This window comes from Peromyscus maniculatus, chromosome 18 (assembly GCF_049852395.1).
Source record: "Peromyscus maniculatus bairdii isolate BWxNUB_F1_BW_parent chromosome 18, HU_Pman_BW_mat_3.1, whole genome shotgun sequence".
In the NCBI taxonomy this organism is placed as follows: Eukaryota; Metazoa; Chordata; class Mammalia; order Rodentia; family Cricetidae; genus Peromyscus; species Peromyscus maniculatus.
In genome coordinates this window covers 4755754-4780370 of record NC_134869.1, presented here as the reverse complement: position 1 = coordinate 4780370, position 24617 = coordinate 4755754, and the positions used below count along the sequence as shown (strand labels likewise).

Here is a 24617-nt window from a genome sequence, read left to right as displayed (position 1 = left end):
TCTCCATGGGTCATTCTGACCTGTGCCTGGGATGTTACCCACACTAAACTAAGGAGTGTTCTGGGGCTGCTGAGTGTCACTTGGGACAGTTTTTGGCAGGAGATTGTGAAGCTTGTGGTGACTGCCATTTGAATGAGGCATGGGGACTCTTGGGGATGGATTAATCTTGTTTGCTTGTTCTTCCTGTTGAGACTTTAGGCACAAGTGAGATGTTGGTGTCAAAGGCTGTGTTCTTGTCTTTCACACTTGGAAGCCTGACTAGGGGTGGCATAGACCAGAGAATGAGACCTGTTCAAAGACAGTGCTTTGCTCACTCAATGGCTGGGCATCAATACTATGTGCTTTTATATTTAATTAATAATGATAATGATTTAGTGAAGTCAAAATGTTGCTATTAATGTACATTTAAAGTACCTGACTCTTTCAATTGTAAATTAGAATATTTACTTATTATTATGTGAAAATATGCACATTTAAAGATTACTTCTTAAGCACAGGATATTCTATGTAGTGACAATTCTGGATGAAAACAATCTTGAAAAAATTTATCTCATGTCTAAGCAATTTTTGGGTTTTTTTTTTCTACCTTAGGAAGATTTGTGCTGTGAAAGTTTGCACTACGTAAGTGAATATGCTTTTTTTTGGTAATCTCTGTTTTGTTGTGGAGTCCCTAACAAGGAACTAAGATGGGTAGAAACAAATGATAAGACTATCCTCTTTTAAAAAAAAAAAAGTACTCTCCTCTCAAAAACATCTTCTATTAGCCCCACCATAATGTGTTTTATTATGCCTTCTCAGTATATCTTGGAGGTTTGATAATTTGAAAGTAAGAAGCCTCCATAATCTCATGGGGATTGGCACTATTAGGGGGTGTGGCTTTGTTGGAGGGAGTGTGGCCTTGTTGGAGGATTATGTTACAGTGGGGGAGGGTTGAGATCTCTTATGCTCATGCCATGCCTAGTGTCTCAGAGGACTTTTTGCTGCCTTTGGATCAAGATGTAGCTTCATCTCCACATTTTTCTCCTTCTCCAGCACCATGTCTGCCTGCACACCTCCTTGTCCTGCCATGATCATAATGAACTAAACCTCTGAAACTGTAAGCCACCTGATTAAATGTTTTCCTTTGTAATTGTTGCTATGGTCATGGTGTCCCTTCACAGCAATGAAACCCTAACTAAGACAGTAGGTATCCAACATAATCACAGAGAACAATGGACTCAGGAAAGAATTCTACTTCTGGATGACCCTTTGAGCATGGACTTTGGTATAAACCAGCTCTGATGCAGAATACCTTGTAAGGGTTTGTACATTGAGATGTATTTGTTACAAATGCTTTTAGACCTGTATCATCTTTATAGACACCACTGTAGAGCAAGCCAAGGACAATCATTTCACCATGCAAAGTAGAAATCTGGGACAGCCATGTGTCATGCAGTGGGTAAAACCTGATCTGTTGTTCTACACTGAGTAGCAGAGTGCAGTCAGAAATATCTTTCTCTTTTTTTTCAAGGGATCTTATTTTCAGTTTATTTACTTATTGGCACTTTGGTCTTCTGAGCCCTTGAGAGAACTGCCCATCAATTTCTGCTTATTGTAATATGAATCTTTTTTTAAATTTTTATTTATTTTATTTTACAATACCATTCAGTTCTACATATCAGCCACAGGTTCCCCTATTCTCCCCCCTTCCACCCATTACCCTTACCCCCAGCACACCCCCTATTCCCACCTCCCCAAGGGCAAATCCTCCCCCGAGGACTGTGATCAACCTGGTAGACTCAGTCCAGGCAGGTCCAGTCCCTTCCTCCCAGCCTCAGCCAAGTGTCCCTGCATAAGCTCCAGGTTTCAAACAGCCAACTCATGCAATGAGCACAGGACTTGTTCCCACTGTCTAGTTGCCTCCCAAACTGATCAAGCCAATCAACTGTCACACCTATTCAGAGGGCCTGATCCAGCTGGGGGCCCTCAGCCTTTGGTTCATAGTTCATGTGTTTCTATTCATTTGGCTATTTTTTTCAATTGAGTAAAACCAAAATTTATTATAAGCCACAGTCGTCCTAGGGACCTCCATGCTATATATATATAGCCTTCATGGTTCTATGGGTTGTGGTCTGATTGTTCTTTATTTTATATCTAGAATCCACTTATGAGTGAGTACATACAATGACTGTCTTTCTGGGTTTGGGTTACCTCACTCAGGATGATTTTTTTCTAGTTCCATCCATTTGCCTGCAAATTTCATGCTTTCATTGTTTTTCTCTGCTGAGTAGTACTCCAGTGTGTATATGTACCACATTTTTTTCATCCATTCTTCCATTGACGGGCATCTAGGTTGTTTCCAGGTTCTGGCTATTACAAATAGTGGTGCTATGAACATAGCTGAGCATGTATCTTTATGGTATGAATCAGCATTCCTTGGGTATATGCCCAAGAGTGGGATGGCTGGGTCTTGAGGTAGTTCGATTCCTATTTTCTGAGAAACCAACATACTGATTTCCACAGTGGTTGTACAAGTTTACATTCCCACCAACAGTGGAGGAGTGTTCCCTTTGCTCCACATCCTCTCCAACATTGACTGTCATTGGTGTTTTTGATCATAGCCATTCTGACAGATGTAAGGTGGTATCTCAGAGTCGTTTTGATTTGCATTTCTCTGATGATTAAGGATGTTGAGCATTTCTTTAAATGTCTTTCAGCCATTTGTGATCCTTGTTTTGTGAATTTTCTGTTTAGCTCTTTAGCCCATTTTTTAATTGGACTGTTCAGTATTTTGATGTCTAGTTTCTTGAGTTCTTTATATACTGTGGAGATCAATCCTCTGTCAGATGTGGGGTTGGTGAAGAATCTTTTCCCATTCTGTTGGCTGTCTTTTTGTCTTATTGACTGTGTCTCTTGCCCTGCAAAAGCTTCTCAATTTTGAGAGGTCCCATTTATTAATTGTTGTGCTCAGGGTCTGTGCTGTTGGCGTTTTATTTAGGAAATGGTCTCCGGTGCCAATGCGTTCAAGAGTGCTTCCTATTTTCTTTTCTATTAAGTTTAGTGTAACTGGATTTATGTTCAGGTCTTTGATCTACTTGGACTTGAGTTTTGTGCATGGTGACAGATATGGATCTATTTGTAATCTTTTACATATTGACATCCAGTTATGCCAGCACCATTTGTTGAAGATACTTTCTTTTTTCCATTGTATAGTTTTGGCTCCTTTGTCAAAAACCAGGTGTTCATATGTGCATGGGTTAATGTCAGGGTCTTCAATTCGATTCCATTAGTCCATGTGTCGGTTTTTATACCAGTACTAAGCTGTTTTTATTACTATAGTAGAGTTTGAGGTCAGGGATGGTGATGCTTCCAAAGGTTGCTTTATTGTATAGGATTCTTTTAGCTATCCTGGGTCTTTTGTTTTTCCATATGAAGTTGAGTATTTTTCTTTCCAAGTCTGTGAAGAATTGTGTTGGGATTTTGATGGGGATTGCATTGAATCTGTAGATTGTTTTTGGTAAGATTGCCGTTTTTACTATGTTAATCCTAACTATCCATGAGCATGGGAGATCCTTCCATTTTCTGATATCTTCTTCAATTTCTTTCTTTAGAGATATAAAGTTCTTGTCAAAAAGGCCCTTCACTTGTTTTGTTAGTGTTATCCCAAGATATTTTATATTATTTGTGGCTATTGTAAAGGGTGATGTTTCTTTGACTTCTTTCTCAGCCCTTTTATCATTTGTGTATAGGAGGGCTACTGATTTTTTTGAGTTGATCTTGTATCCTGCCACTTTACTGAAGGAGTTTATCAGCTGTAGGAGTTCCCTGATAGAGTTTTTAGGGTCACTTATGTATACTATCATATCATCTGCAAATAGTGAAAGTTTGACTTCTTTCTTGCCAATTTGTATCCCTTTGATCGCCTTTTGTTGTCTTATTGCTCTAGCTAGAACTTCTAGTACTATATTGAATAAATATGGGCAGAGTGGACAGCCTTGTCTTGTTCCTAAATTTAGTGGTATTGCTTTGAGTTTCTCTCCATTTAATTTGATGTTTGCTGTTGGCTTGCTATAAATTGCTTTTATTATGTTTAGAAATGTTCCTTGTATTCCTGATCTTTCTAAGACCTTTATTATGAAGGGGTGTTGGATTTTGTCAAAGGCTTTTTCAGCATCTAATGAGATGATCATGTCGTTTTTTTCTTTCAGTTTGTTTATATGGTGTACTACATTGACTGATTTTCAAATGTTGATCCATCCTTGCATCCCTGGGATGAATCCTACTTGGTCGTGATGGATAATTGTTTTGATGTATTCTTGGATTCGGTTTGCCAATATTTTGTTGAGTATTTTTGCATCAATGTTCATGAGAGAGATTGGTCTGAAGCTCTCTTTCTTTGTTGCATCTTTGTGTGGTTTGGGTATCAGGGTAATTGTGGCCTCATAAAAAGAGTTTGGTAGTGTTCCTTCTGTTTCTATTGTGTGGAACACTTTGAAGAGTATTGGTATTAGTTCTTCTTTGCAAGTCTGGTAGAATTCTGCACTGAAACCATCTGGTCCTGGGGTTTTTTTTGGTTGGGAGACTTTTGATGACTGTTTCTATTTCTTTAGGGGTTATTGGTCTATTTAAATGGTTTATCTGGTCTTGATTTAATTTTGGTATGTGGTATTTATCCAAAAAATTGTCCATTTCTTCCTGGTTTTCCATTTTTGTGGAGTACAGGTTTTTGAAGTATGATCTGATGATTCTCTAGATTTCCTTGTTGTCTGTTGTTATGTCTCCCTTTTCAGTTCTGATTTTGTTAATTTGGGTGCTCTCTCTTTGCCTTTTGGCTAATTTGGCTAGGGGTTTGTCTATCTTGTTGATTTTTTCAAAGAACCAACTCTTTGTTTCATTGATTTTTTGTATTGTTCTCTTGTTTGCTATTTCATTGATTTCAGGCCTCAATTTGATTATTTCCTAGCGTCTATTTCTCCTGGGTGAGTTTGTTTCTTTTTGTTCTAGAGCTTTCAGTTGTGCTGTTAATTCATTGGTATGGGATTGCTCCATCTTCTTTATGTGTGCATTTAGAGCTATGAATGTTCCTCTTAGCACTGCTTTCATAGTGTCCCATAAGCTTGGGTATGTTGTACTTTCATTTTCACTGAATTCTAGGAAATCTTTAATTTCTTTATTTCTTCCTTGACCCATTGATGTTTCAGGTGGGCATTATTCAGTTTCCATGAGTTTGTGGGTTTTCTATAATTTTTGTTATTGTTGAGGTCTAACTTTAAGGCATGGGGGTCTGATAAGATACAGGAGGTTATTCCAATTTTTTGTATCTGTTGTGATTTGTTTTGTGTCCAAGCACGTGGTCAATTTTTGAGAAGGTTCCATGGGGTGCTGAGAAGAAGGTATATTCTTTTGTGTTAGGATGAAATGTTGTGTAGATATCTATTAAGTCCATTTGAGTCATAACATCTGTTAGCTCCTTAATTTCTTTGTTAAGTTTCAGTCTGGTAGATCTGTCTTTTGGTGAGAGTGGTGTGTTAATAAAATCTCCCACTACTAATGTGTGGGGTTTGATGTGGGTTTTAAACTTTAGTAGTGTTACTTTTATGGATGTGGGTGCTTTTGTATTTGGAGCATAAATGTTTAGAATCGAGACTTCATCTTGGTGGATTTTTCCCGTGATAAATATGTAATGTCCATCCTGATCTCTTTTGATTGATTTTAGTTTGAAGTCTATTTTATTAGATATTAGGATAGCTACACCAGCTTGTTTCTTAGGTCCATTTGCTTGGAAAGCCTTTTCCCAGCCCTTTACTCAGAGGTAGTGTCTGTCTTTGAAGTTAAGGTGTTTTTCTTGTATGCAGCAGATGAATGGGTCCTGTTTTCCTATCCATTCTGTTAGCCTGTGACTTTTTATAGGTGAGTTGTGACCATTGATATTGATGGATATTAATGACCAGTGATTGTTAATTCCTGTTATTTTTTGTGGTTGTGTTGTGTTGTCCTTCTTTGGTGTATGTTGCTGTGGGATTATCTATTGCTTGATTTATCATGGATGTATTTAGCTTCTTTGGGTTGGACTTTCCCTTCTAATGCTTTCTGTAGGGCTGGGTTTGTGGACAGGTATGATTAAATCTGGTTTTATCCTGGAATATTTTGTTTACTCTGCCTATGGTGATTGAGAGTTTTGCTGGGTATAATAGTCTGGGTTGGCATCCATGGTCTCTTAGTGTCTGCATAAGATTTGTCCATGATCTTCTAGCTTTCATAGTCTCCATTGAGAAGTCTGGTGTTATTCTGATGGGTTTGCCTTTATATGTTACTTGGTATTTTTCCTTTGCGGCTCTTAATATTTTTTATTTGTTCTGTGTGTTTAGTGTTTTGATTATTATGCTGCGAGGGGACTTTTTTTTTTTTTGGATCCAGCCTATTCAGTGTTCTGTAAGCTTCTTGTATCTTCATAGGTATTTCTTTCTTTAGATTAGGAAAGTTTTCTTCTATGATTTTGTTGAATATATTTTCTGTGCCTTTGTGTTGGTATTCTTCTCCTTCTTCTATCCCTATTATTCTTAGGTTTGGTCTTTTCATGGTGTCCCAAATTTCCTGGACGTTTTGTGTTACGACTTTTTTGTCTTTAGTGTTTTCTTTGACTGATGAATCTATTTTCTCTATTTGGTCTTCAGTGTCAGAGATTCTCTGTTCCATCTCTTGCAATCAGTTGGTTATGCTTGTTTCTGTAGTTCCTGTTCATTTAGTCAGGATTTCTATTTTCAGCATTCCCTCAGCATGTGCTTTCTTTATTGTCTCAAATTCATTTTTCAGATCTTGGAATGTTTCTTTCATCTGTTTAATTGCTTTTTCTTGGCTTTCTTTGATTTCTTCCCATTTTTTGTTCATTTTTTCTTCCATTTCTTTAAGAAAGTTTTTTATTTCCTCTTTAATGGAGTTTTTCATTACCTCTTTAAGGGAAGTTTTTATTTCCTCTTTAAGGGATTGTTTTATTTCTTCTTTAAGGGCCTCTATCATCTTCTTAAAGTCGTTTTTTAGGGTTGATTTCTTCTGTTTCTTCTGTCTTGGTATGTGCAGGTCTTGCAGGTGTAGAATCACTAGGTTCTGATGTTGCCATATAGGTCTTTATGTTGTTGCCTGTATTTTTGCACTGGCATCTACTCATCTCTTCCTCTGCTTGGTGCACGTGATGTATATGTCTGAGAGTCCCTCCCTTGTTCTAATTTTTAGTCTTGGTTCAGTAGGAGTTCTTGGTTAAATTGGTGCTATTGTGCTGTTTCTTCAGGGGCAGCTAATCTCAGTCGGTGAAGTATATACTTATGATTCTGGTGATCTGGTTTGGTGGCTGGGCAGCGCCTTCCTCTGTGTTCTCAGGTCACGTTTTGTTCATTCGTCAACTCCTCAGCTGATCTTGTTTCTTTAGACTTCAAACAGTAGGAATCTGAATCCTCTCCCGGGTGGATTTCAGCTGAGTGGGTTAGTCTCACCAACACCTCCAAGTTGTTGGGTTTTGCAGGATCAGCAGCTGGGCTCTGGGTTGTCCTCAGACGGAGTGTTCAGATTGGTTCTGGTTCCGTCCTACGGAGATAGCTTCTTCCCCCGGTGTTGGGGTTATAGGCATCCCTACCTCTGCTTGTTGCTACTGCTGGACTCCTCTACCTCTGTGGGCCGCTGCCGGGCCTGTATATCAATACCTTTTTCTTGTGTTCTGCCTTTTTCCTCCCATTACTTCAGACATGACCTTTCACCCATTGAACTAGAACTTTCTCAACACATGCAGTCAGCCCACCCAAGCCATCTCCTTCCCATGCTACTCACCCTAGTTACCTCTGTGTCTTCAAAGCCTAGTGTAATAAATGTTTCCTAAGTCTACACAGAAACATAAACTAGTCCATGCAGGAATTAACAATTCGACTTCTAGGCAACTAAAAGATGTTTTAGAGAGAGACAGTAGTGGCCACTACCATCATGGAGAATGATACCTCATGACTTATATATATTGAAGACTGCATTGTTCAAGTGAGAAAAAATTTAAAAAATAAGATTAATATTAAAGTATTGAAATGATAAACAGTTATAGAAAAAGTGTTGAAGGAAGTTTTGATATTCATTTCTACATACTGAAATCAAAGATTATTTCTCATGTTTCTGTTTTTTGAAAGTTACATTTTACATATTTTCTAGTAAGGCAAAACAGTGTCTCTGTTGTGAATTAAAAAGTTATGCCTTTCAAACAAACATAACAGGTACTCAGAGTTGAAGGTAGAAAAGAGGTAACATAGCAAGGTGGCCACTCGGAAAGTTCTGCTGCCTCCTTGGCTGGTGTCTGGGAGTTGGGATTTCAGTTTATCTTTATATTTATATACAAATGTATATGCAATTAGATATGGTTGTACATATTATGTACACCATATAGATACTTATAAAAAATATGCATATAACTATACCCATAGTTCTGCATACAACATGCATACCATACACATGCATACCAATACCACAAAGGTTGTTTGTTTCTTTTTATTTTTTGTTATGCCAAAGTATTGTACATCTAATTAATTTAATGAACATTTCTATGTGTCTGCACATAGGTGTGTGGGTGTGCATGCAAAGTTGTAGACAAATACATGTTTCTAAATGTATGAATGTGGGCACATATATGTGAGTATAGTGTGTGAAAAAGCATGTGTGTGTTGTGGCACAACAATGATGGTGCCCTGATCCTTTATGATGGGCTGGTGGCACTATTACAGTGGGGTGGGGCATGCTTGATCATGCTGCATTCTGTGCATGGAATTTCCATGCTTCTAGAATACTGATGTCGTCTAAGATGTTGCTAACAATGTGTACATGTTTCAGGATCTTTCTTAGATGGATATCTACAATCCATGTCACATGTTAAGCCCTTCAGATAACATTTGACACCAAGCATATGTAAGTTTTCAGTTTCTCCTTCCTCTTCTACTGCACTTTCAGATTATAGTAAATCATCACCATCAAGTAAAACTAAAAACACTTACTGGCTATCCAGAACTTGGTGAAGACCAGGAAATTGTGGGTTCCCAGGATACAATGATGTCGACTGGAAGACTTCCAGGTGGGGCATTCCTACTGTAACTGTTACCACAGGCATCTAGGCTGAGACAGCAAAGAGGCATCTCTGCGGGGCAACCGTGTAAGTTCTCTTCTTCCGGATTCACCTGCTGCAGACAGGAAAAGCATTTCAAGCTCTGTGATAAGATAGCTTGTTTTATTGAGGCTACCCTCCCTAAATCCTGTTTGGCTTTGAAGATAGCATAATGCTTACACAGCATCTAGAGATAACAGGAAGAAATTCCCAAGAGTTTTTTTTTTTTATAACTGAGATTTTATTGGTTGAGGACCAGTAGAAAAATCTGTTAATTCAATTTTGTTTTCTTTCTTTTTGCATGCCACAATTCTTAACTGTAGGTTTCCATCCTCATAAGATAGAGGAATTGAACACTGTGGTACCTTGACAAACTCCTGAGATTTCTAAGATGCCTCCTTTCCACTACCCTTAAATATTATATTAGGGCAAGAAAAAAGCATGTATGGTAATAAATAAATAAATAAATAAATAAATAAATAAATAAATAAATAGGAAACCCCACACTAAAGAGACTGAGTTAGAAGTATTGCTGGAAATCTGAGACCAGCCTTGAGAGATAAACTGTCAGGGAAGGAGAGAGGCATGAAGGCAAAGGACAATGGGAGATTGGGAAGGGTTTTCTCAAGTGAGATATGTTCATTGTTTTCTACTACTAATCTCCACTCACATTTGTTAGAAAGGGTGACAACAGCTGAGTCAGAGTCAGCACCTGTCCCAGGATTCCACCTTCCAAAATGGGACAGGATGAACTGCTGTTACACTGCTACCCAGTGAGTGACAGCCTCAGAAGTCATCAACTACCATGATGAGAGGAGGCAGGGAAAGCCTCATGGCTTTCTGCTTTCTGGTCAATGCCACTCAAGTGGTGTTTAATATTGGTGAAGGGACAGACTAGAGGGCAAATTAAAATACAGCTGTTTTCCCCAAGCTCCAGGTATTGCAGATGGCACAATACCAGCCTCATGATCAGAGAATCTTGAAGATAAACTGAGGATCAGAAATGATAGACCAGTATTTGAATTGCGTACATATGGCCTGAGTCTGCCCCATCCCTACTGACCTTCCTCTTCTCAGCAGTGAACTTCTGTAGTAGGAAAGGATGATTGGATGGGAAACTGTCCCCAAGCAATGATGATAGCTGTAGCCTTTGGGCACCTTCCCTAGTTATCAGTCCAAAAACATCTACATAGCTTGACCACCTTTGTGCTCCCCTGAGCAGAGTGAAACCTGGCCTCTGTGACTTTCCATAAGGAATCATTGTCAGGGTTACATGTGTGCCCTTGACAGGTTGGCAGCTCACTTTATTAAAGTGGCCTGTAATTCACAACAATAATAATGTGAGCAGGAATCAATTTCTGGTAAGTCAGTGCAGACATTCTTTGTGGGAAGACCTGATTGCACATCAGTGAGTGAACACGACAAGGAGCTTTCTTGAAAGGGATCACTAAGGCATGGTTCATTGTTCCAGGGGTTATCAAGGCAGAAAACAAATGATATTTTGAGAAGTATTTCCATAGCAAGGATCAAAGGAACAGCCTCATAGTGCATGCCATGAATGACATACAGGAGGGGACACCATGCCCACACTGCATAAGAGGCCCCATGAAGATCTGCACAACCTTCATGTGCCTAACAAGGCATCCTTAAATCAATGGAGGACCAGCCTCTGCAGTTATATTAACTGCCGGTGATATGCCTTCATGGGAGCAGATCACAGAAGGAAGGAAAGGCAGCAGGGACCTTGTTGGAACTCTAGTTTGTTATCTTTACTGAGAAGCAACAATTTTCCACATGAGCTCATGGTGCCTCTTTACCATGACCACAGTCACCAATGCAGCAGCAAGCACCACTGTCTCCTCCCTACTTCACCTTTCTGTTTGTGTAATATGTAGTTTATTTCATCTGGAGTCTGTGCTGTGTGTGTTGGTGTATATGCCAACTACCCTTGGAAAGTGCCAATGTTCCTCAGAATATACATGAGATATAAGAGAAGGGCTGTAGCTACAGTCCTCTATCAATGTCCACATGTTATTTTTTTCAGAAAGGCTGAGCATAATCCAAGGCTAATTACAAATTGCAAAGTAGCTTCAGACAAACCTGGACTCAAATGTATCCACTGCTTCAAACCTAAAGAGAAACAGGTACTACACAGTCCCAGAATATCAATGTAAGCAGGCTGACCTAAGCTTAGATGACTAGCAATAGTGAAGAGAGTGTCTGAATTGTCTTAGTCCAGTAATCAGATTGGTGAATACCCTGTCATCATAGAGCCCTCATCCAGTAACTGATGGAAGCAGATCCAGAGATCCACATCCGAACTCCAGGCCAAACTCTGGGAGTCCAGTCAAAGAGAGAGAAGAGGATTCTATGAGTAAGAAGGCATCAAGATCATGATGGGGAAATCTACAGAGACAACCAAATCAAACTAGAGGGGACTCATGAACTTAGACCAACAGCTATGGAACCTCTGTGTGACTGGACTAGGCCCTCTGCATAACCAAGACAGTTGTTTAGCTTGATCTGCTTAAGGAGCCCTCTGGCAGTAGTATCGGGATCCATCCCTGGTGCACAGGCTGGTTTTTGGAGCTCACTACCTATGGTGGTACACCTTGCACAGCCTTGATGCAGAGGAAGGGGTTTGGACCTGCCTCTACTGAATGGACCAGTCTCTGCTGACTCCCCATGAGAGGCCTTACCTTGGTGGAGGAGGGAGTATGGGGTGGGTTGAAGGGGAAAATGCTGGAAAAGCAGGAGGAGGGAAGAGAGGGGTATCTGTGGTTGTTATATAAATTGAAAAAAATTCTTACTAAAAAAAAGAAAGAAAAATATATGTATGAGAGAAACAGTACATTATGGCCAATTCACTGGGCATGATGGAGCTGTGCTTACAGAAGAGATGAAAATTAAATGGTTGCTTCATCAGGGACTTCAGGACTGGTGTGTGGCTCTCCAGCCTTTGCAGAGCCCAATGGAAGAAAGTGATCTTGTGGAAACAATTAACAGTTTAAGGAAAGTGTGAAGTATTGTATAACAGTTTTCCTTATTATGACATGATATTCTTTTCTGTTATATTTGAGATTATAATCACCTTATTTTCTCTTCTCATTCATCCTTCTAAACCTTCCCTATACTCTTCCTTGCTCTCTTTCTAATTTATGACCTGCCTTTTCATTAATTGCTGTTATAAGCTTATACGTGTGTGTGTGTGTGTGTATGCATGTAGTTATATATTCCTAAATGTAAATAAATCATTCTGTATAGCTAGAATATATGTTTTCAGGATTTATCATTTAATATTGAGTATCCAACTGGTGTGCTCTTCCCTGGGTAGGGCTATTTCCTTAAGTCTCAGAAAGTTCTATGAAGTTCATAATACCAAGCAATTAAACTATGGCTGGGAAAGCTGAAACTTACAGGATTAACAAGCCCTTCCACTCCCAAGGTTAAATAGGTGGTAACTAAGGAGAACTGAAGAAATGAAACCCTCTGTCTCATTCAGCTGCAAACAAGTCATGCAAACACATTCAGAGTTCCAGTCTTCATTGGTCACCCATTCTAATGTGAGACTTTGTGATGCCACACATTACAGTTATTCATATTCTTATAATTAATTCCATACTTATTCTCCTGTATTAACCTCAATAAACTCATTAATTTGAGGGAATAGGAATTACACAGTCTTCCTTGGGAGACAGACAGATAAAGAGGAACTGATAAGTAATACAAAAAGCCAACTTCTGGCTTCCTTTTTATTTTCCGTACTGAGACAAAGGCTTAGTAAGCTTTGTCTTCCACCAGCAGGCTGCCTCTTCCAGCTGTCTGGTTCAGGACAGATAGGTATGTTCACAGTCAGTCCCAAACTTGTTCACCTTAAGCTGTAGGTGATCACATCTCTTGTGAGTGAGCAATGGCTTATGTCATGTCCAAAAGACAGCATGTCACAGCATTTCCCCTCACGCTCTCTTGACACTCAGGGCCCATTTCCACGGTGTTTCCTATGTCTAACAGAAGTGGTTAATCTACAGGTTCCATTTAGCAATGAGCATTCATGGTCACTTCAACATTCTAATGTTATGAGGCTGTGCATTCACTGATGTCTGCTACCAAAAGAAGGACCTCTGACCAAGACTGAGAGCTGAAGAGATCTAGTTGTAGAAACAGAAATATTTACAAAGCAGTTGCTATTACACAAAGTAACAATAGCAGCATCATCTTAAAGGTTATGACCTGTAAAGCCAGTGACTTTTGACCAGGTACACAGTACTAGGTATTAATTCCTTCCTATAGTGCAGGCCTCACGAGATCAGAAGGAAGTTAATTAAACAGTGACTCCCATGTCACTATTGCACCAGTGATTTTCTCATATTCTGTAGGCCACCACTTCAATTATATTTGTTTATGCTGAAATAAAAAGTCATAATTTCATAAGATCCTATTTGTGGATTTTGGGTCTCATTTACTATTGGATGAGAGTCCTACTCAGAAATCCCTTACCTGTTCTTGGAAGTGGGAGTATTTTCTCTACTGTGACCTTTGACAATTTCAGGGTATCAGGTCTTATTTTGACTTCTATGATGCATTTGGTGCAGAGCTTGTGTACGGTAGAAGATAAAGAGCAGAGTTTCATTTTCTGCATGTGAAAACAATTTTTCATAATGACCATATCTGAGACAGTATCTCAAATGCCAATATATATGTGAGATACAAATATGTGTGCAAAGTTATACTAGGTACTCACAAGTGCATTCTGCTTACCAAGTGGACCACTTTGAGGGAACCAGCCATGCAGTAATATGAGGTCAAGCTCTGACCACTCAGAGTAAGAAAGGCATGGCAATCACTTGCATTAAAATAAATTTGCAGCAGGACTTACAGTCTGGTTCAAACACTACAGATTAGGTGGTCATTTTCTTGGGTCCCCAGACCCATTCTCACACTAGTAAAATAAAAACAACGTAAACACAGAAGAGGACAAATGATCCTTTGATGATGAATAATATTTAGATTACCCCATAATTCCAGCTTTAAGTGTCTTTTTAATGATTACAATTTTCACCAAATCTAATTGTTTAATGCTGCACAGGAAGTGTAAAAAAGAGCATATATGCTGTGTTTATTGTAAAATAAAACATCCTGGGTACTCTGGATGCTATAATGATGGCTATGAATGAAAATATAACATAGACATACCAGCTGTGTCACACCTGGGTATGCCTACTTCTAAAAGTGAACTCACTATTCTGATCATGTATATGTGTATATGTGAGTTTTGTGTGTAATTTTTATCATTGTGCTACCTACAACACAGATGATTTATGGAATGAACTTAGATGACCACCAGTACACTAATGGATAAAGAAAGCATGAAATACATAAATAATCCAAGATATTTCAATAAAGAAGAACTATATAAAAATTAGTTATATAATTCTCAAGAAAATTGCTGCAACTATGTATCATCAACCTTAAGAAATAGACAATTCTCCAAAATACAAATATCCCATATCTTCTCTCATAAATGGAATCTACAAAAAATATCAAAGTAGGAGGAAAATTTTTGAGGAAGCGTGAGGGCACATATTTTAAATGGAGGGAGTATAACAGGTAGTGAGGGGATGTATATGAACAAATTAGTGACTTTGTATAATTAATATGTACAGAATAATAAGATTAATTTCAAAAGTAACAAAACAGAAAAAGAATTACTTATATGCATAAGGTCTTATAGATTTTAATAAAACTAAACATAATGACTACATTTTTACTATCTTCTAAACTTCTCTTAAAATGTTTGAATGATGGGGCTAGAGTTGGCCTCACAGAAAAACACACACTGTACTGTGCTGGTAATCTAATTGTACTGAAATATTATTTTCATTGTATGTTAATAAATAAAGTTGTCCTGGGGTCAGAGCTATTAGAGCCATAGCAAGTGTGTGTCGGTGGTGGCACACGCCTTTAATCCCATGGATCTCTGTGTGTTTGGGGATATAGCCAGCATTGGAGACATATGCCTTTAAGACTTAGGGGGCTGTACATTCAGAGAGTGACGAGGCAGTCATGTGTTTGGGTTTACAACCAATGAGAAGGCAGAACAACATACTATAAAAAAAAACGAACAGACAGGAAGTAGGTCTCTTTTTCTAATGAGTGGTCACCAGCCATCCATATTATACAAGAACAGGGCACAATAACTGATGATCTTCCAAAGACACCAACAGCTCTACCTTTAAAATGGTTAATAGACAAGCCTGTATGGGTCCAACAATGGCCTTTAACAACAGAGAAACTCCAGGCTTTAGAGGAGCTGGTAGAAGAACAGTTAAATGCTCAGCATATTGAAGAATCAACCAGCCCTTGGAATTATCCTGTATTTGTTATTAAAAAGAAATCTGGTAAATGGAGAATGGTAACAGACCTTAGAGCAATTAACAAAGTAATTCAGCCAATGGGCTCTCTACAATCTGGGATGCCTTTGCCTACTCTGTTACCAAAAGGATGGCCTCTCATAGTTATTGATTTAAAAGACTGTTTCTTTTCAATACCCTTACAAGAAAAAGACAAAGAAAGATTTGCTTTTACAGTGCCTACTTATAATAATTCTCAACCGGTTAAAAGATTTCAATGGAGGGTCCTCCCACAGGGAATGTTGAATAGCCCAACTCTGTGCCAATATTTTGTACAACAGCCATTGGAAGTGATACGTAAAAAATTTCCTAAATCTATAATTTATCATTATATGGACGATATTTTACTAGCTGACTCAAATGCAGATACTTTAGAAATAATGTTTGAAGAAGTAAAGAAAATTTTGCCTTGCTGGGGATTACAAATTGCTCCTGAAAAGATACAAAGAGGAGATTCTATTAATTATTTAGGATATAAAATAGAGCTACAAAAAATTAGACCCCAAAAGGTGCAAATTCGGAGAGATAGACTATAGACTCTTAATGACTTTCAAAGATTATTTGGAGATATTTCTCATCTACGAACTATTGTTGGGGTAAAAAATGATGAACTGACTAATTTGTTCAAAATCTTAGAAGGTGACAAGGACTTAAATAGTCCAAGAGAATTATCACCTGAAGCTGAGAAAGAATTGGCCTTGGTAGAAAAGAAAGAGCATGAAGGACACGTGGATCGTATTGATCCAAAGCTGGATTGCATTTTAGTTATTTTACCTTTAGGCATTCTCCTACTGGAATATTAATGCAGTGGGAAGATATTATATTGGAATGGATATTTTTACCAAATAAACCAAATAAAAAATTAAAAACTTATGTGGAAAAAATCTCTGACTTGATTTACAAAGGAAAATTGAGACTTCGTCAATTAGCAGGCATAGACCCAGCAGAAATTGTCATACCATTAACTAAGGAGGACATTGAAAAATTATGGACAGAAAGTGAACCTTGGCAAAGAGCTTGCGGTAATTTTTTGGGAGAAATTAACAGCAAATATCCCAAAAGCAATGGAGTTGATCTTATAAAGAGAGCTGATTGGATCTTGCCTCAAATTGTATGGCAAAAACCCATATCTGGAGTTCGTACATTTTATACACATGCCAACAAAGAAGGAAAGACAGGTTACAAATCAGAAAATTTAAGTAAAGTGGTTCAAAGTCCGTATAATTCAGTTCAAAAATCAGAACTGTATGCTATTTTGTTGGTATTAATGGATTTTTCAGAACCTCTCAACATAGTAACTGACTCTCAGTATGCTGAAAGAGTGGTGTTACATATTGAGACTGCAGAATTTATCCCTGATGCTTCAGAATTAACTTCACTATTTATTCAATTACAAGATAGAATCAGGAAAAGGAATCATCCTTTATATATAACTCACATTCGATCCCATACTGGTCTGCCAGGCCCTCTAGCACAAGGCAATGATGAGATTGATAAATTATAGATAGGAAATGTGCTGGAGGCCTCAGAATTTCATAAAAAGCATAACGTCAATAGTAAAGGTTTAAAAAAGGATTTTTCCATAACCTGGCAACAAGCCAAAGAAATAGTAAAGAAATGTCCTACTTGTTCCTTCTACAATCAAACGCCATTACCAGCAGGATGTAACCCAAAGGGTACTCAGAGAAATGAAATCTGGCAGATGGACGTGTTTCACTTTGCAGAATTTGGAAAATTGAAATATGTACACCACACTATAGATAATTATTCAGGATTTCAATGGGCAACTGCTTTGAGTTCTGAAAAAGCTGATTCTGTAATCACTCATTTGCTAGAAGTTATGGCCATCATGGGGATACCTGCACAAATCAAAACTGACAATGCTCCATCATATGTCTCTGTTAAAATGAAACAGTTTTTTTGCTTATTACAATATAAAGCATATTACAGGCATACCACATAATCCTACAGGTCAAGCAGTTGTAGAAAGATCAAACAGAACTCTAAAGGATATGCTAAATAAACAGAAATGGGTAACAAAAACCCCCAGAAATAGACTGCATAATGCTCTTCTAACTTTGAATTTTCTGAATGCCAATGAGAAAGGAACAACAGCTGCAGAGAGACATTGGATAATAGAAAAAAACTACAGAATTAAATCAGCCTATATACTTTAAGGATGTGCTGACCTCAGAATGGAAACCAGGGTATGTATTACATTGGGGACGAGGTTTTGCTTTTGTTTCTACAGGAGAAGATAAGCTGTGGGTACCATCAAAATTGATAAAGGTTCAATTTGAACAAGAGAGACCTCTTAATTAGAGGAGGTGATAGTTCATCAACCAGCATGAACATCCAATTTAATCTAACTTGTATCAATAACACATGCCTTTTCATTTAATCAGATAATAACTTGTCAAAAGGAAACATCCCCAAAATTAGTCTTGGGGAAAGGTTTTTGTTTTTGTCTTTTAGGAGAATGAAGGTTAAGGAATCTGAAGAACACTGGACAAATGAGACAACTGAAGAAAAGGGACAAATCATCTATCCCAAGAAACAGAGTGAAACGGTGTATGGGTATATTTTATCTAAAAAATTTTTATGTCTTCCTAAATGTTTGTTTCTGCTTTTCTCTAAAGATTTAACACTATTGGTTTTCTAATAGTACTTATATGCATAAGGTCTTATAGATTTTAATAAAACTAAACATAATGACTACATTTTTACTATCTTCTAAACTTCTCTTAAAATGTTTGAATGATGGGGCTAGAGTTGGCCTCACAGAAAAACACACACTGTACTCTTTCAAAGAACCTGAGTTCAGTTTCCATCACCCATCACAGTGATTCATAATCAAACACCAATATCTCTAGTTCCAGGAAATCTGGAGCCTCTCCTTATCTCTGTGGGAACTGCTCTCCTGTGCACATACCTCCCACTATAAATACATATGTGGAATTTTAAAAGTATTCTCTCCAAATTTCCCTATTGAGTTTTCTGGAACAAGAGAGGCAGAGAGGGTTGCATAGATGTTGTACATGATGTCAGTTCATTCTCACACTCTCAGTTGTAAGAATAAAGGAGTGTAATTAATAAATTATGAGTACTATAAGCTCATTCTGGAACCCAGAATCACAAAAGATTAACACCAGTATATAAAATAATTGGACCACGTAAGAAATCTGAGTTGTATAAAGTTGATGCAAATAAATCTGCATAAAGTTTAAACATGATAAGGGCTTTCTTAGCATTTCATTAGTTTTAGTCACTGAAAGTTACAGTGTGCCTAAATTCCATCACCATATTGTCATTCATCATGTATATTTAATTAAGAAGGATTACAAAAGCTTTGAAGTCCACCATAACAAAAGACAGAAATTTTGGCATGAATAATCTGTAAACTATAAACTATTATTTGGTCTGGCTGACATAACACACAGTGGATGAGTTCCAGAGTTCTGGCAGCTTCTGATATAAATCACCAAGGAAGGAGCTCTGAGTTTAGTAGCCCATTGGCTTCCAGTGCCTAAAAAAAGCCATTAATTTTTTTAAAAGATGTCTAAATAACAAGCTAGGTGAGGGGATAAATAGAATAAAAACCCAAAAGCAGACACAGAAAGACATTCTGGACAGAACGTGTAAAGTTAAAACTATCAAGACAGAAGACTCAAACTAACCATGTAATTGCATTAAACATAAAGGTCCAAATGAGAGCGAAATTGCCAGACTAGATAAACAACCACGAAAGATTTCACTCTATGATGAATAGAAAACAAATGTATGGGCAGAGTATCAGAGTAAGGAGGCAGGAAAAGGCAGAGTTCTTTAAAATGTCCTAGTACCCATGTTACCACCAAAGTAAACGGCTGAACAATAAGCTTTACTAGGGAAAGTATCTATTATGAATAACACAAATATTATAATATACATGTGTGTGGTGAAAAGGGATCAATTTTACCAGGCAGACAGAACACTCCACTTGAAAAGTATTTAACTACGAATCCTCCAACCTGGATGAGAAAGTGGATGGAAACTGAACAATCCACAATTAAAGTTGGTGATGGGAGTCGACAGAACAAAAGGAGGGAAAGTCCAACAGCTCCAATTGCAAATGTTCATTGTATAACGAGATGTTGGTCAGGTTCAAGGCTCCTGGCTTCAGTACACCATCAATGCTTGACCTGCATGAGATACAGCAGCTCCTAATGCCACTAAGATGATGGAGAGATGATGGAGAGGTGAGAAAGATGGGGGTCGGGGGAGTGAAGTGCTTTACTTTTTCTTCTTTTTAATTATTGTTTATTTTGTCTCATTTATATTCCCCTTTTCTTTCCTTTGTGGGGGGACTCTAAAAGAGTGAGGGGCAGATATGGAGGGACTGGGAGATGGGTGGGATTGGGGTACATGGTATGAAATTCCCAAAGAATCAATAAAAAAAAGAAAAAATGCATAGGTTAAAAAAAATCAAATTTCACTTTCTACCATTTGTTAACATGAACTAAACAATAAGAATTCAAATGAATGAGGTTTTTGACTTTTAAAAAATATGAACATATGGAGTGCAATTTTGACATAGGAACAAAAGTTCCTATATAACAAGGGTTAAAGATGATGCACTTGGAACAGAAAATTTCATTTTTCAAAGGATAAGATTGGATAATAAGAAAAAATTAAAATTATAATTAAGTTCTTGTACTATAAAAAGAGAAAATAAGAAAGAAGCAGACAAGGAGAACATGAACACCGCTGTCAATCAATTTCACCTAACAGACATTTACAGAACACCTCCTCAAACGACAACTTAAGACAACATTTCCAGAACACACAAGTCACTTTTCAACACACTCCGTGTTACAAGATACTAAACAGGTTTAAATAAACATAAAAGACCTGATATAAAGTGATGTATACAATGTGACTACAGGGAAATTAAAGTATAAGTTAATAGCAGAAGAGTATCTTAATAATCCCCAATAAACGAAAATTAAACATTTCATTCTTAAAATAATCATAGATTAAAAGAGAAAGTCATAGTGAGAGTAAAAGTATCGAAGTGTAAATAAAAGATAACAAAATTTATGGAATAAAGCTAAACCATAATTAGAAAAAAAATAAACATTAAATGATTTTATATGAATGTGAATACATTTGGATTTTGCGTGTATGTTCTACAATAAGATCTCACTCGGCAGCACAGCCCAGTGTAGCCAGAGCTCTGTGTGGAGCCCAGTCTGTTCTCAAACTAATGGAATCTGGTTTCCCAAGGGCTTGGATTATAGGTATGAAATACTTAACACCTGACTTATGTAATTTGTAACCTGTGACATAAATTTTATATAAATACTAAAAAGAAAGTGAATAAGAAGCCCCTAATCAATTTTTAAAATTCAGTAAATTGAAAATAAATATGACAAGAAGTAAGAGAAAGACACCTATCTATATAACACTGATAAATCTCTAGGCACACTAGCGAAGAAAAATGAAAGAATACAAGTTACTCACATAAAGAATGAGAAAAGGGATATTGCAGATCACACAGGCACTAAGATGCAGTAAAGAAATAGAGAAAATGTTAAGCCTATAACAATTTGGAGGAAAGCCTATAATCATTCTTTCAGAACTGCATCCTCCCATCCTGGATCTTCACAGCAGGCATCGCAGCCTCAGGAGAACTGGGCTGTGAGGAGTCTCCAGGCTCTGAGAAGACTGCCCCAGCCCTCACTAGACCTGGCCTAAGAGGAGAATGCTGCCAAGAAGGCCTTTGCCTTCACCTCAGCCTCACCAGAACTGGGGCTGGGAGGAAGTCCAGACTCTGAGGAGATGGTGGTCTCCCACCCGTGTGGTCCACCCCTCAGAGACCCTGAGCCTGACCACCCTGGCCTGGGACCAGAATAAACTCCACAGACCTCCACAACGGTTCAACAGCTCCTCAGCGGTCAAGTCTGAGCATGCTCAATGTCCCAGGCCGGAAGACCATGGTGGAATGGGGGAGGTTTAGAGTCTCTGTCCGGATGCTCATTGGGCCAGAGTGCTTCAGGGGCGGGCTTAAGCCTCACATGCCATTTATGATTGGATGTGTTGCATGTGGCTCTATTTGGAGGCTGACCTTTTCTGGTGGGATGTGGCTTTGGTGGGAATGGTCTGCAGTGTCTCAAGAGGGACAAAGGTTGTGGAGCCTCTCAACACTGGAGGTCTGCACATCGCAGGCTTCCAGCTCAGCACAGGACAAGTGGGTGCTCAGGCCTCCATGGTCTGCTCATAAGTTACAGAGGGAGGCCTTGTGGCCAGAGTTGCACACATACCATCCCATAGTTCTTGTTCTGTCTCACCTTGCCTCATGTTATCTGACCTAGCCTCACATCCTCTTACCTAGAGCAGAAAACCCATTTGGCCATCTGGGAGGCCACCAGATAGCGATGCTTTGTTGCAAAGAGGAGAAAATTAAAATGACAACGAGAGAGTCACTTTCTCAAAATCACACAGCTGTTTTTATGTGACAGGGACCCTAGTCAAGTCAATTCCACAGACAGCCAGATTAGAGTTGACTTCTATTCCGCAGAAGTGGCTGTGTTTAGTCCCAGTGAGGAAGTGGTATCTAACAATGTTGACATTGTATCAGGTCATCAGCTTGGCTTTCCTGTGACTCAGCATGGACAGGGAGCTTGCATCAGTCGGACTGTGCTCTTATGATTCACCTCTCCAAGTGATTTGGTAAATTTTCGGCATGTAAAATGACTTAGTGGCTCATGGCTGAGAAATGACAAAAGCATAAGTTTGTGTGATTTCATGATCTTTAAGATAAGAGCTGTCATGCAGAAGGGAAAGGAGGAAAACAGTTTGTGTCCAGGGAAACAGATTTTGTTTTAGTGTCACTGTGGGGCTGCTCTAGCTGTGCCTCCTCTGTCTTCCATCAGGGTCACTTTGGGGAATGCAAGAGTTGTTGAATCAGTTGGCAAGATAGAGAAATATTTTGGGTCTGGGGATAATGTTGAAAGGAGGCAGAAAGTTCCACCTTCATCAAAGTATCTCATCCAGAGCTTTGTTCTTGCCAACTTCCAATCAATATCAGTAGGACCGTGTGAAAGACACAAGTGCAAGGTTTGAGACAGGAAACTGGAAAATAGAACTATGTTACATTTTGAGCTCTGCAGATGCTTCTAGAGAGAGCAACCTGGAAGTAGCTATATAAACTCCAATTTCATATAACTTATACAAGCAAATACATAGATCTCACCTCCCAGTTTGAGAAATACATTTTATCGGGGAATAATGGTGCATGTTTCTAAACCTAGCAACTTGGGAAGCTGAGGCAGGAGGATCATGAATCTGAGATTGGCCCTAGAGAGAGTGCCCTTCAACTTTAAAAAATATAAAATTATTATATTCAACATAAATGGTCTTTTTCTATTTGTTAATAAAATAAGTATGCCTACATTAAAGAGACTTTATTGTTTTCTTATTTCTATTTATAATTTAATCCAATATTGAATGAGATACTATTATCAGTCAAATGTTATGAATCCATATTATCAAAGATAAGTTATGAGACACTAAATCAATTTTTCTCCAAAGAAATTTACTAGCCGGTCTATTTCTGAGTTCATAATATTACATTCCAAATTCATTAGAACACCAGGTTTTGAGGTTTTTCTGCTGGATGTCTTTTTACCTTGGTTTGATTCCCTATTTGCTATGGCATTTATTTTTTCAGGATTGGAATTATAATAGACACTATTAACATAATGTTCTGGATGTATGTACACTGTTTCTTTATTGCTGCAAGCCACAAAAATATACAAAGTAGGATTTCACCTGATTATGACAAAGTTAACACCTGCAAGAAGCCAAAGGCCTTCCAGAGGTCAAGCTTAGGCTCAGGGAGCCTTGGTGATATTTGGCTTTTGACTATCAGTTGTTTTCTGCTATGAGTTTCTTGTGTGCTATTGTAGATTTTCTATCATTTGTGGGCACCAATTCCCCTCTATTAAAGGAATATTTAGATAACCTTCTGTACTGACAGCTATGCACAGCCAGAACCCTAGTTCAAGCCTCCCTGTAATAATCATAATTGGCAGCATCTGGGCAGGTCCATTCCCAGATGGAGGAAAGTAGCTTATCAGAGATACCTCTGTACTCTCTAAGAACAGACTTAAGTGTCCAGACTACCTGTTTGAGAAGACCTGGTGGATGTGCCAATTAAGCTTAACTACCTCCTTTCCCAAATCTTACCTATCTCCCTTTTACTATCACCAGAGGCATCTAGCTGTACACAGGTTGCCTAGCGACCGAGCACACTTTCCCTTACCCTCCAGAAAAACACGGCAGTTAACTTGAATAGATAAGAACCACAGGAAAAAAGAAGACAGTTTTATTTTCTCCCATAGACCTAGCAACTTATAGAGTCTTAACATTTTCCACCAATCACGTTTAAGACTATAGTGGAGCTCGTAAAATTTCTCTTCTTAGATACTACCTTAATTTAGCCTTTAGTTAATTAATTTCCCCATTAGTCACTTCCCTTTTGGGTTGCAAATGATAATTAAGTATTACTGCCTCTCTATGTGATTATCACTCCTCCCTTTGACCCTGGAAGCCTGACTTTGCTCTGCCAAGGGATTACTGCTTGTAAGTGTATATTTACTGGGACTTCCAGGACACAGGGGTGATGGAGAAGAGAAAAGAGAATGGAAGAACTAGATGGGTAAGAGCTTGAGAGGAACAAACTGAGTTGGGGAAGAACTAGATTGAAGGGCTAGAAGAGAGTACTAGAGGAATGAGATGGAAGAGCCAGATGGGAAAGAACAAGATGAGGAAAAACAGATGAGAGAAGAAGAGATTGGGAGAACATATGGTATGGGAAAGAACCAGATGGATGAGAACCTAGAAGGGGCAGAACTAAGATGAAGGAATTAAGATAGAACCTAGAGGGGACAGCAGATAAATGTAGAGAGAAATTAGGCTAGAAAGGAGCTAAAATGAGAGCAGAGTATAAGCTGTGTAGAGAGAGAACTGATACAGAATAATAAAGTGTATGGAGTAAGGAGTTTCATGTACATAGATTCATTTCTTTTCATCAAAGATTAATTATCAGCTGGTTGTAGATT

General features: G+C 38.3%; 1 protein-coding gene and 1 long non-coding RNA gene across 2 annotated transcripts in view; one reads left to right on the top strand and one right to left on the bottom strand.

Moving 5' to 3' along the window:
- LOC143269225 (uncharacterized) overlaps positions 1-21503 on the bottom strand; it is a 115901-nt gene extending 94398 nt beyond the window's left edge. The window contains exons 1-2 of the long non-coding RNA XR_013045657.1: positions 21420-21503; positions 8997-9179 (exon numbers count right to left, since the gene is read on the bottom strand). This is a non-coding gene — a long non-coding RNA (uncharacterized LOC143269225). The remainder of the gene's footprint in view (positions 1-8996; positions 9180-21419) is intronic.
- Positions 1-24617, top strand: part of LOC143269222 (zinc finger protein 431-like) — a 223037-nt gene that overhangs the window by 152375 nt on the left and 46045 nt on the right. The gene's annotated exons all lie outside the window — the stretch shown is intronic.